We start from the raw sequence: 10091 nt of genomic DNA, 5'->3' as shown, positions 1-10091 counted from the left end.
AAAAAAAAAAAAAAAAAAAAAAAAAGTAAGCATGCAGCACATGTATGGCAAACGTACTAATAAATATTTAAAAGAAAAAAATCAACATACAAAAATCAATAATGCTTCTGCACACCAATAAAGAACTGTGAAAGAAATGAGGCACAATAGCAACAAGAAAAGTCAAAGGGCCCAGCATGGTTGCATACGCCTGTGAACCCAGCTCTCAGGAGGCTGAGGCAGGAGGATCACTATAAGTCTGAGGCCATAGTGAGTTCAAGGCCAGCCTGAATTACACAGCAAGACCTTGTCTCAAAAAAAAAAAAATATTTTTTCATACTTAGGCATTAACCTAACCAAGGAACTGAAAAAACTCTGTAACAAAAAATATATGACTCCAGAAAAATAGACAATCAGGCATGGTAGCACATACCTGTAATCCTAAACTTAGGAGGCTAAGGCAGAAAGATCACCACCAGTTTGAGGCCAGCATAGGCTATGCAGTGAGTTCAAGGCCACCCTGCACTACACAGCAAGACCCTGTTTCAAAAACACAAGAGGGGGGGAAGAGGGGGCAAGGGAGGGGAGAGAGGAGGGGAGGAAAGGAGGGACAAATGGGCAGGCAGGCGGGCGGGCAGGCAGAATGTTGGCAGAATGGATAGACTTGCAGAATCAATGTTAAAATGGCCATACTTCCAAAACTGATAAATCAGATTTAATGGAATCCCAATCAAACTACCAAAAGCATTCCTCATATATCTAGAGAAAACAAGCCTAAAACTAGTACAAACCATTTTGCAAATCAGTATGGAGATTCCTCAAAAACCTAAAAATAGAAATTCCATCAGACCTAGCTATGCTCCTTCTACATATCTTCCCAAAACAGTTAAACATGGGCCGGGGATTTAGCTCAGTGGTTCCTCTGCCTGCCTTGCAAGCGCAAGGACCCGAGTTTGATCCCCGGCACCAAAAAAATAAAAAATAAAGGACAAACAGTTAAACATCATATTACAATGATCCATGCTTATCCATGTTTATAACACTATAACTCATAACAGCTAAATCCTGGATGCAGCCTCTATATCCATCAACAACAGATGCATGTGTAAAGAGTACAATGGAATACTATGGTATAAAAAAGGATAAATTTGAGTCATTTGTAGGAAAATGGATACACCTGGAGACCATAATGTGAATCAACATAAACCAGGCACACAAGCTTTAGATATTGCATAGCTTCACTTATATGAGAAACCCTACATTAAAGAGCAAAAGACAGGTATCAGGAAATGCAGAGATAGATCTTTTGCAAAAGGGAAGAGGACCAAGAGATAAGGGGACGGGAGGAGAAGGGAAGGGAATGAAAAAATACGTGCTGTGCACATGTTCTAATTCCCCACAAAGAAGGTAGTCATTATGTCCTATAAACATGTACTAATTTTTTTTTTTATTTAAAGTTTGGATGGTAAATTTTTCTGTGTCTTTTTTATAAATCTTTTAAAAATTAGCTGGGTGGACAAGGTTACAATCTCAGTTTGGGAAGCTTGAGGCAAGACGATCAAAAGCTCCAGGCCAGCAGAGGCAACCCATGGGGAGACCCCCATCTCAATACAAAAAGGGTTGGCTGGGTGTGGTGGCACATGCCTGTAATCCCAGCACTCGGGAGGCTGAGGCAGGAGGACTGCTGCTCAGGGCCAACCTGAACTGAATAGTGAGACCTCATCTCAAAAAGCAAATAAAAATGGGGGGTGGGTGGCTGCAAGCAGTAGAACACTTGCCTAGCATGGTGAGGAGTGGCCACCAGATGAAGCTCAGTGGTGGAGTTCCCTGGGTTCAATCACCAGTACACCAAAAAAGAAAAGATAGACCAAAGATCACAGGTACATACGGTACACTAACATTTTTCTAACGGGGAAATAAAGGTGATAATAAGGACAGAGTACTCAGAAATAAAAGCAAGACTTAAATACTCTTTCCATACACAGTACTTTACTATTAAATTTTAAGCCATGTAAATATTTAACTTTTTGCAGCAGTGAAGATTGCATTGAGAGTTTCACACAGTCAAGAAATACCCTAATCATGAACACAATCAAAAACAGTCATACTTGATAATCAAAATAATAAATGTTAGCTGGGCATGGTGGTGCATGCCTGTAATCCCAGCACTCGGGAGGCTGAGGCAGGAGGACTGATGTGAGTTTGAGACTAGCCTGGGCTACATACTGAGTTCCAGGTCAGCCTCAACTACATAGTGAGACCCTGTCTCAAAAAAATAAAATAAAATAAAATAAAATAAAATAAAATAAAATAAAATAAAATAAATAAATAATGTTATCAGATAAACAGAAAATTGTCATTTCAAGTAACTTTTTAACAGTTTTCTGTTCATTTCCACACTGTATTTTCTAGGTACCCACTCTACCACTTAGCTACATCACCAGCTTTTAGTGCTATATTCTGAGGAAAGCAAAGGTGGGAAAAAAATAATAATAAACCATAGTTAGCAGGGTCACTATAAATCTGAATCTCTTGTGTAAGAAATCCTCCCCCCAAAAAATCCCCAAAATAAATTTGATTTTGCAATTTAAAATTCAATGTAAACTGATGGTTTATGAAAACAAAACAGGGCCTGGTATTTAGCTCAGTGGTGCCACTGCCTGTCTTGCAAGCACAAGGTATTGAATAAGGTACCAAAAAAAAGAAGAACATGTTTCTAGCCCTGGCCACTCACAAGGGCCTACAAGCAAACACACTTCATGCACGCATCACCTAGTACCTAAATCTTAGTCTATAAATATAATTTCTATCAAAGCTGGGCACCTTGGAGAAGTGGAAAACTTTAAAAATCAAGAAAGAAAAAAAAAGGAAAGCTGGGCATGGTGGCACACCCTGGTAATCCCAGCACTTGGAGGCTAAAGCAGGAGGATCATGCCAAACTCAAGGCCAATCTGCCCAACACAGTGAATTTAAAGCCAACCTGAACTATACAGTGAGAGAGACTCTGTCTCTCCCCTCCCAAAACAGGGAGGGGATCCCCATAACACTAGTACTGAAGCCCTTGGTTGAACACTCAGCGCAGCCATTAAGAGCCTTTAGCTTTTCCTAATTTCATTTTTTTGTTTGTCTGTTTTGGTTTTGCAGAGCTGGGGATGGAATCTATGGTTTCATACATGCTAGGTAAGCCCTATACCACTGAGCTACACCCCAGCCCCCAAAGCTTTTTTTTTCAAAGAAAACAGCAAAAAAGTAGCATAAACAGTAAACAGATTAGGAAACCTCTCAATAAAATGTCTCAGGTAATGGTCATAGGTGAAATAATTGAAACAGGGTACTCAATGCCAAAGTTACCATTCCACAGATCAAGTATAACTGGAAAGGGAAAAACATACCCTTCAATAAAGAAATGTGGCCAATACCATGTTAACCCAGAAAACTCAGCATTGTCAATACTGGGGCAAACTGACATCTGGCAGTCTCCACTACTCTATTAAGGGAGCATCTCAAGAAGAAGAAAACTAGACATTCTTGTGAAATGCTTTGGTCTACAGACACTGCAGGCTGCCAAGTCATCGTGAGGAATTTCAATCTCCTATTTGCTGAACTATATTGGGATTGTGGCTTATTTACAAAAATTCTTTGTTTAAATCATCCTTGATCAAAATATTTATTCTGAAATGACGACATTACTTTTATGATTACTCCCTACCTAAAATTTATTCCCCTGATAGTGATCAAAATATGCTATAATCATAATCTTATAACTTCTTATTTCTATCGAGTTAATATAATTAACAAAATATATAAAAAAAGATTTTTTATAAAAGCTTTAGACCTTCTCCCAAAATAATAAAAAAACTTCAAAAAAATCCTAAATATTACATACTTTCTTACTAACAAACAACTCACAACACATTCTGTCCTTCCTGGTTTAATGCAATACAATTCACATATCATCACCTATTGAGTTTTTATGCCAAAAATATTTAATCAAGCCTCTCTAGATCGAATTTCAGTTATAAGAGATAAAAGAAACAAAGATTACCAAGTTAAATGACATTCTAAACACACAATCAGAAAACTGTATGCCAGGTCTGGTGGTATCACCTATAATCCCAGCACTCAGGCTTTTGCAGGAGAAACACTGAGTTCAAGGCCACCCTGAACTACACAGTGAGACCCAAAGGAGAGGTGCAACTATAAATAAACCAGGTCAGTGTGAAATATATATCCCAGCAGAGTGAAGAAGGAATTTTTGTTTCTACAAAATTCATTTGTTCTTGATCCTCCCCACCACCCCACTGGGGAGATCAAACTCAGGTCCTTGCACTTGCAAGGCAGGTGTGGTGCCACTGAGATAAACCCCCAGCCCTGTTCTTCAATTTTTACAATGCCTAGGTTTTAGACCATCTACATTTTGAGAATACAAAAATATAAAAATTTATGTCTTCAAAAAGTTCACAACATAAGACTGGGGATGTCCTCTGGCAAACACAAAGTCCTAAGTTTCATTCCCAGTGTGTGTGGGGGCCTAACAACATAGAGAGGATACACAGCAAGATACATTAACTAGAAATATACTCAAAATGTTTTCATAACACCTAAAGGAGTACTTAATTTACCCAAGGAATGAGACTACCAGTGGTTTCAACAAACATAACCTGAATTAATGTTTAAAAACTAAAAATGAGAGCCGGTAATTTAGCTCAGTGGCACCGGGCCTCCCTGGAGGCTCAAGGTCCTGAGTTTGATTCCCAGTATCGAGAAAAAACAAATACAAAAACTGAAAATGATTTCACCAATGAAATTTCAAGTTACTGATTTACAAAAAGTGAAATTTACTGAACATCTAGTATACATTTAGACACTTTTACCATTGAGTCAAGTGCTATACTGAACATTATAATAGATAAGAAAACTGAAGCTGGGCTCGGTATAGTGGTGCATGCCTGTGATCCCAGCACTTGGGAGGCTGAGTCAGGAGGATCATCATGAATTCCAGGCCAGCCTGAGCTACACAGTAAGTTCAAGGCCAGCCTGAACTACATACTAAGATCCTGTCTCAAAAAAACATTATAAAGAGGCTGGGCATGCTGGCGCACGCCTGTAATCCCAGCACTCGGGAGGCTGAGGCAGGAGGACTGCTGTGAGTTCGAGACCAGCCTGGGCTACATAGTGAGTTCTAGGTCAGTCTCAACTACGTAGTGAGACCCTGCCTCAAAAAACCAAAAAAAAACTATAAAGAAAGAAAACTGCCAGGGATTCAGTTCAGTGATCCCGGCACCTGCCTTGCAAGCACACATGGACCAGAGTTCAATCCCCAGTACCCAACAACAACAACAACAACAACAACAACAACAACAATTACTTTGCCGGGGATTTCGCTCAGTGATTCCACCACCTGCTCTGCAGAAGCAAGGTCCCAAATTCTATCCCCAGTACCAAAACACCAAAACCTGTGACTCAAGAAAACTGAAGCTCAAGAGACTCTAACTGACGTAAAACAAAAAAATCCTATTTTAGCCAGGTGCGGTGGAGCACGCCTGTAATCCCAGCACTTGGGGAGGCTGACACAGGAGGATCACTGTGAGTTGAGACCAGCCTGGGCTACATAGTGAGTTCCAGGTCAGTCTCAAGTACATAGTGAGACCCTGTCTCAAAAAACAAAAAACAAACAAACAAAAAAATCCTGTTTTAGGGCTGGGAGTGTTGCTCAATGGTAAAGCATTCACTTAACATGCAGAGGTCCTAGGTACAATTCCAGCACAAAAAAAGAAAGAGCTAGTTTAGTTGTTGTGTTTGTTTGTTTTGGAACCGGAAATTGAACTCAGAACCTTGAGCGTGCTAGGCAGGTGCAGCACCAGTGAGCTAGTTTAGTTTAGAGCCCGACATTCAAACCTAGATTGGTCTGCTGCTGAAACATGTGACACTCTTTCTATTATCACCCAGCTCTGCTCTGGGGATTTATAAGCACTCCAATTATGAAAATAAAGCACAACACAAACTTTATGAAGTCAATTTCTCTACCAGAAAATTACTAAAATGTTTAAGAACCAGAAAAAGAATAATGTGGGTCATGTCATCTAAAGTACCAAAAAGCTTCTGTGAATAGAACTACTGTAAATGGTCTGCAATGGAGAGGAAGATTATTTAAAAAAAAAGTGCTCAAATTAAAAAAAATTTTAAACCTGAACCACGGCCAGATACAATGGTGCACACCTGTAATCCCAGCTACCCAGGAGGCTGAGGCAGGATTATAAATGAGTCTAGCCCAGTATTTCAGCAAGGTCCCACTACCAGAAGGAAAAAAAAAAAAGGCTGAGAATGTTGCTCAGTGAGAGCACTTGCCCAACATGTATGAGGCCCTACATACCGTATAAAAAAACAAGACAAAATAGGGCCAAGGAGGTTCCACCACCTGCCTCGAAAGTGCAAAGTCCTGAGTTCAATCCCTGGTACAAAAAAAAAAAAAAAGACAAAACATTGTACCGGTAAATACTAAAACTGTGGTTCTAGCCAGGAATGGTAGCACATAATGCAATCCCAGCATTTGAGAGGCTGGAGCAGGAGTATTTCAAATTAAATGCCAGCCTGAAATACATACTGAAATGCTGTCCTCAGGAAAACAAAACAAAAAAGAGAACTGATGTCAGGCAAAATGTCAGTCAATATTACAGCAACAAAGAAACTGTTACAACAAAATAAAATTAAAAATTTTTATGGAGTTTCAAAACAAATGAAATTCTTAGAACGTTTTGTAGAAAATTAGGACAGCTTGGAACTGTTATTTAATTAAACATACTTTGATAATGAAGATTATTAATCAGGGGGCTCCAACTAATACTACTTTCCCTAAAAATACTTGTAAAATTTCAAAGTTTTTGTGGGAGGGGGTCGCATAAATGCATTCATAAGGGAATCCCCCCATTAGTATCTTTGTTACAGATCTTCAAGCCCTTGGTAATAGCACACACCTGTGATAGGGAGTTACTGATCACCCTGCCTACAAAGTAAGTTCAAGGCCAGACGGTCTTTATAAAAAAAAAAAAAAAACTAAATAAATAAAAGAGCTTTACTGCAACCTTACTTTTTTTTTATTCATTAAGTTTACTGGTACAATGTAGGTATACAATATGATGACATTCATCACTGAGTGTAACCTTACTTTCTTATTCCAATATATAAAAGTTTAGGCCAGGAGTTATGGCACAGGCCTGTTATCTCAGCACTTGGGAGGCTGAGGCAGGAGGATTGATGCAAGTTTGAGCCAAGCCTGAGGTACATTATAAATTTAAGACTAGCTTAAAGGAGAGGATTTTTAGCTCAGTGGCACCTCACCTGCCTTGCAAGTGCAAGGTCCTAAATTCCATCCCTGGTACTGGGAGAAAAAAGGAAAACAAACAAAAGTTCCAACGTGGCAATAATCAAAACAATCGCATAACATTTCCCCTCAAAGTACTCTGAAAAGTATATGGCCTTTTTATTACTTAGTAGAGATATGAATAACCATTGTAAGTGTTTAGTAAAAATGGTTAAAGGTTTAGATAAAACTGAATAGCCAGGGATTTAGCTCAATGGTTCCGCCACCTGTCTCACAAGCACAAGGTCCCAAGTTCGATCCCCAGTACCTAAATAAATAAATAAAACTGAATAGCAAAATTAAGTCACTTGTAGGAGCCAGAGATTTAACTGAGTAGTGCCGCTGCCTGCCTCGCAAGCGCATGGTCCTGAGTTCAATTTCGGGTACCTCCCCCCAAACAAAGTTAAGACACTTGGTTTTTTTTTTTTTTTTGACACTTGTTTGTTTTTGGTTTTTGGTGTTTTGAGACAGGGTCTCACTATGTAGTTGAGACTGACCTGGAGCTCACTATGTAGCCCAGGCTGGTCTCGAACTCACAGCGATCCTCCTGCCTCAGTCTCCCGAATACTGGGATTACAGGAGTGCGCCACCACGCCCCGCGGCACTTGTTTTTTTGTGTTTTGTTTTGTTTTGTTTTGTTTTGTTTTGTTGGTGGTACCAAGGATCGAACTCAGGACCTTGCGCTTGAAAGGCAGGCGGCAAAACCACTGAGCTAAATCCCCAGCCCGACACTTGTATTTTTTAACAAGATAAAAATTAAGCCAACAGCTCCACACAGATAACTGTTTTTCTCCCTAACATATTATGATGTAAGCCAACTTTTAAAATGAGGCATCAACTTTTCTTTAAAACGGCAGTCAGCCAGGCCCAGTGGCGAGCACCAGTAATCAATCCCTGATAATCGAGAGTTATAGGCCAGACCGGGAAACAAATGGAGAGAGGCTCAAATCAAAGAGGTAATGCTTTCTAAGATGCTAAATATCTGTTCTCCAAGTCAACTTATAACTGAAAATAGAAGCTTATGAAATAGGTATCTGTAGGAAGCACAAACTATTCCAAAAGAGCAGGGTTTTTGCCTGTCAAGCCGTGGCCTTTCTCCACGTAGCAAACACCCCTTTCAACCTAAAGACCAAGGTTAGAAAGCTTGTTTTACAAAGCGACTGTTTAGAAAGCGACTGTTTCACAGGTTTCACATTAACTTCTCGTGACCCCTTCGGCAACTCACTCAAAGCCACACTCCGTCCGACTCCCGACCAACCTTCCACTCGCGCCCCGAATCAGTTTCGACACGCTTCCTCCTGCAAACTTCCAGCGAAGCCGTGGCCTGCCTCACCGATGTCTTCTCACCGCCTCCGACCCCAGGCAGGGCCTTGGTTGACCAGGCCCTCCTTCACGATTCGGGCTCAAGCCTCCAGCCCTCTCCTCTAAAGCTCGAATCTGCCTCTAGCAGCCCTCCCAGGATCTGTCCTGCGGTCCCTGCGACCTGTCCCCAGGCGCCCCTCGAGTCCCCGAAAGCGCGCAACGGCCAAGCCTGAAAATGGCGGAGCGCCGCCGTCGGCCGCAGCGAGCGGCCCCGCACCTGCGCCGCACTCACCGTCTGGCGTCGAGCAGAGCTCCTAACGGCGAGCGAAGCGTTCGTCTTCACTGTCGAAGTGTCTCTCTTGTGGCCTCTGTCCTCCTCCCCTTTCAATCCCTCTCCTCCAAAGGTGTAGCCGCCATCTTCCCCTATGAGCCACCGAGCGCACGCCCTTGCGTCATCCCGCACCAGCGTACGGCCCTACGTCAGGCGCGCCGGGGCCGCGGGGATTTCGTAGGGCTCGGTTTGCGCATGTGCCTAGGTGAGGGGCGGGGCTTGGCGGGGGCGGCCTGAGGCTTCGCGGTGTACTCTCTTTGTTCCGGCGGGTGGCGACCGAGATGCTGCCAGAGGAAGGCTGGGGCGAGGGTCTTCGCGATCTTGATTTTTACTTCGCGAGCTACCCGGATACGCCGTTTTTTCCCAGAGGTAACTGTTACAGTAAACCGGTTGGCCAAACCCAGGAAGAGTCAAGTGGTGCCAACATGCTAAATCTGTGTTCAACTGAATAATGAAAAATGTGTCACAGTCATGCGCACAGTTACCGTTCTCACCTTGCCTGATGCCAGTTGTGCCTTTGGATTGGCCTCTTAAATCAGGCGGCCAAATTAAGATAACAGCCTCAGTGTACAACCACTTGGGGAAACCATTTCACACTTTCTGCTAAACGTAAGTGTAAACTCAGTGAAGCAGAGGAGATGGGCATGGTTGCCCAGGCCTGTAATCCCAGCACTTGAGAGGCTGAGGCAGGAGGATCTCTGTGAGTTCGAGACCAGCCTGGGTACTTAGTGAGTTCCAGGTCAGTCTCACCTACATAGTGAGACCCTGTCTCAAAAAATCAAAAACAAGAATTCTCAAAGGCTAGGGATTTAGCTCAGTGGTGCGGTGGCCTGCCTCTCATGTGCAAGGTCTTGAAGTCAACCCCCGGTACCAAAAAAAAAAGGAATTCTAAAAATATTTATTACTTTTGATTACATTAGACTCTTCTCAAAATCTATCCTAAAGATAGTCTCAGGAAAGTGAAAAACACCCAATTCAAAAATGGGTATCTGAAATGAATAGACACTTCTCAGATGAAGCAGTAGACTGCCTGCCTGCCTCCCAAGCGCAATGACCCATGTTCAATCCCCCGTACCAAAAAAATAAATAAAAAATAAAAACAGCAAATTAATTTCTTTT

At 41.8% G+C, this 10091-nt stretch overlaps 1 protein-coding gene across 6 annotated transcripts in view; it reads right to left on the bottom strand.

Moving 5' to 3' along the window:
• The window catches only part of Wdr33 (WD repeat domain 33), a 96926-nt gene extending 87811 nt beyond the window's left edge, over positions 1-9115 (bottom strand). For all 6 annotated transcript variants that reach the window (XM_010637643.3, XM_010637645.3, XM_033757140.1 and 3 more), the window contains exon 1: positions 8934-9115. The gene's annotated coding sequence lies outside the window, so the exon portion shown is untranslated. The remainder of the gene's footprint in view (positions 1-8933) is intronic.
• Positions 9116-10091: the final 976 nt, after the last annotated feature.

The sequence above is a fragment of the Fukomys damarensis genome, unplaced genomic scaffold (assembly GCF_012274545.1).
Source record: "Fukomys damarensis isolate Sample0158 unplaced genomic scaffold, DMR_v1.0_HiC HiC_scaffold_29, whole genome shotgun sequence".
Lineage (NCBI taxonomy): Eukaryota > Metazoa > Chordata > Mammalia > Rodentia > Bathyergidae > Fukomys > Fukomys damarensis.
Note: the sequence above shows the minus strand (reverse complement) of the source record. Positions and strands in the feature narration are given on the sequence as shown.